The 3580-nt window shown below is 41.6% G+C and overlaps 1 pseudogene; it reads right to left on the reverse strand.

Moving 5' to 3' along the window:
- Nucleotides 1-484: 484 nt before the first annotated feature.
- Nucleotides 485-1888, reverse strand: LOC101357090 (uncharacterized; annotated as a pseudogene).
- Nucleotides 1889-3580: the final 1692 nt, after the last annotated feature.

Here is a 3580-nt window from a genome sequence, read left to right on the forward strand (position 1 = left end):
ATAGCTGTTTATATTCTTGTTTCTACAAGTTTCTTCACAGACAACAATGAAATAAAAAACCCAAACCAAATCCGTTGTCCCCAAGTTGATTCTGACTCATAGTAACCCTATAGGACAGAGTAGAACTGCCCCCATAGGGTTTCCAAGGAGTGGCTGGTGGATTCCAACTGCCAGCCTTTTGGTTAGTAGCCATAGCTCTTAACCTCTGTGCCACCAGAGCGCCAAGGTAGTTTTAAATAAATGGAGAAACCACCTTCCAAAAGCTATGGTGGAAGGGAAAGATTCCTTCATAATAAATTTCTGTAATTTTACAAAATATTCTTGATCTTTACTTGAGCTGTTGTACATAGGGGAAAAGTCACCCCTTCAGGTAGCTGTTCTCTGCTTGCATAAGCAAACTAAAGGATCTAAAATCGGAGGTAAGCCTAGGATGCTGAGAAGGGGAAAGAGAAATGATAAAGGGAGGTTCATAAATTCTGTGTTTACTTTAAGACACTTGGACAGTGACCCTTACATAAGTTAAGTATTTTAGGGCAAACTACTGCCCTTACAATAAAGATACAAGCTCAAAATTGTAGTTTTGAATTATTGTAATATATCTAAGCACCTTGGACTGCTGGATGTCAAAAGACGATATTTGGGGTGACTTACAAGATTTGAAAAGACAAATGCTTTAGAGAAATTCTCCAGGATTGTACTCCCTCTATTTTGGCTTTCTGAGCACACATGAGCTTCTCAGCTATCCTCCAGGCAGTGATGTTAATAGGCAAGGGAAAGGGCAACAGTATTGGATCACTGCCTAGAAATTAGTTAGCTGGGGAAAGAGTACACTGACAAAAATCTCCTCCCAAGAATGGTCTACATCAAGTGGAGAGGACATGGCGCTGAAGAGGAAAGGAGACCCCTTATATCCACAGTCACTATAAGCATCTAGCAGGCAGGAAAATGGCTTCAAGCAGTAGCTGGATGAAAATAAATTAGAGATACCTGGCTCTAGAATGAAATCATCTTCTACAAGTTTTTCCTTCACTGAGGTGGTAAATTCAGGGTGATCTTTCTCTGAGGGTCTCAGAGGTGCTTCCTAGATTTTCACTACCATATTAGCTTGGCTCTCTGTCTCAGAGGGCATTTTTAAGAGTAGGGGCTTGGTATATACGTGGTCAAAACAAATTAGTTCATGAATGGCTTCCAGCGTGGCTGCTGACATCACCAGAGTTGAAGAAGGGGCAACTGGTAAGGAACTGGGTCCTTCTGGATAGACTTCTGGGAGCTCCTCCAGGATGGTAGGCTCTGGGGAAAGCTATCTGAAGAACATGACTGGGTCCAGGTTGTCCAGAATGCCCAAAGGACATCAGACTCAGAGTCTGAAGAGTCAACTACATCAAAATCCATGGGGAGATGTTCTGGAGGGGTGACAACTGGGCCTGCACCTGCTACAGATTCAACTGACCAGGCCACTGGCCTCACTCTGTTCCCATGGCCTCTGCCTTCTCTTCAGTAACCAGAGCATCCATCCCCAAATGCTGTCTTAACTCACAAAAGCTATTTTCTAGAAAAAGTTTTTGTGTTCTTTTTCCAAATCTACCCCTTGTTCCAACTCACTCATTCAAGGTTTCTTTCAGTCTCTGGCAGTCAAAGCTGCTACACTGTTTTTCAGTTTTCCTCTGCAGCTCCTCCTCTTCAGGGCTCAAGTGCGAGAAGCTGCTTTTGTGCCTGGGGCAGCTCCCAGGGGCAGCCCCCAGCCTGCCACATCCGGGATGGCCCCTCACTGGCCTGGCACCATGACCAGCATGGCCTGACTGGCTGGAGTGGTGGCAGGCTTGCTGGACAGAAGCAGCATTTTGGGAGTCGTGGTGGCCAGACTCAGCATGGATGCCACCACCGCCATGGCCAGAGATTGTCTACTGATTTTGGGATTATTTGTAACTTCAGCACATCGAGCAAAAATAGACAGCTACAATTGAGGCTTTGATATATTCCTGTTCCATACTCTACCATGTGGATTATTTATTCATTCTTATCCGTAATCACTGAAACATCTTTGGTTGGCTTGTACGTGCATCACAGTGGTGACTTGGCACATACCTTCAAACTTAAAAGAGGGGATATTGACTCTCATAAGTCTCAGATTTGAAAGGATCTTAATGTTAGTTGGCCCAGTTCACTGTATGTTCCTTGAATATCCCATATGATATCCCTGACAAAATTCTGCCTAAACAGCTTCAGTGGTGATAAATTCACTCCTTCCCAAGAAAAGTCGCTCCTTCCAGCCCATATCATTTGAGACAGCTTTACTTATTAGAAAGTTCTTCCTTGCATTCAGTGGAATTTGGTTTTTCCTTAACTTCGTAGAGCCCGTGATTCTACTTCTACTTCTTGCAGTCATATGCTTCTCTCTTCTCTCCCTTGACCTGTTCTCCAGGTTAACAGTTTCTGGATCCTTCAAATGTTTCCCATACGCCATGATTTAAATTCTTTATCACCATAGTGGTTGCTCACATCTGAAAGCACTTCAGTTTGCATTGTCCCTTTTTAAAATGGATACTCAGAACTGACCACAGTAATCAAAGTATATTTTTATATTTGTGCAGAATAGAGAGAGCTGGAACCAGACAAGGATGCCCTTTATCATCATTCTTATTCAACATTGTGCTGGAGGTCCTAGCCAGAGCAATTAGGCTAGAAAAAGAAATAAAGGGCATCCAAATTGGTAGGGAAGATGTCAAAGTATCTCTATTTGCAGATGATATGATCTTATACACAGAAAACCCTAAAGGATCCACAAGAAAACTACTGGAACTAAGAGAAGACTTCAGCAAAGTTACAAGATACAAGATAAACATACAAAAATCAGTTGGATTCCTTTACACCAACAAAGAGAACCTCAAAGAGGAAATCACCAAATCAATACCATTTACAATAGCCCCCAAGAAGATAAAATACCTAGGAATAAATGTAACCAGAGACCTAAAAGAGCTATACAATGAAAACTACAAGACACTACGGCAAGAAACCAAAAGAGAACTGCATAAGTGGAAAAACATACTTTGCTCATGGATAGGTAGACTTAACATTGTGAAAATGACAATTCTACCCAAAGCGATCTACAGATACAATGCAATCCCGATCCAAATTCCACCAGCATTTTTTAATGAGATGGAGAAACAAATCACCAACTTCATATGGAAAGGGAAGAGGCCCCAAGTAAGTAAAGCATTACTCAAGAAGAAGATCAAAGTGGGAGGCCTCACACTACTTTATTTTAGAACCTATTATACCGCCACGGTAGTCAAAACAGCCTGGTATTGGTACAACAACAGATACATAGACCAATGGAACAGAATTGAGAATCCAGACATAAATTCATCCACCAATGAGCAGCTGATATTTGACAAAAGCCCAAAGTCCATTAACTGGGGAAAAGACAGTCTCTTTAACAAATGGTGCTGGCATAACTAGATCTCCATCTGCAAAAAACTGAAACAAGACCCATACTTCCATGCACAAAAACTAACTTAAAATGGATCAAAGACTTAAATATAAAATCGAAAACGATAAAGATCATGGAAGAAAAAATAAG

Source organism: Trichechus manatus, unplaced genomic scaffold (assembly GCF_000243295.1).
Source record: "Trichechus manatus latirostris isolate Lorelei unplaced genomic scaffold, TriManLat1.0 scaffold00003, whole genome shotgun sequence".
Classification (NCBI taxonomy): Eukaryota; Metazoa; Chordata; class Mammalia; order Sirenia; family Trichechidae; genus Trichechus; species Trichechus manatus.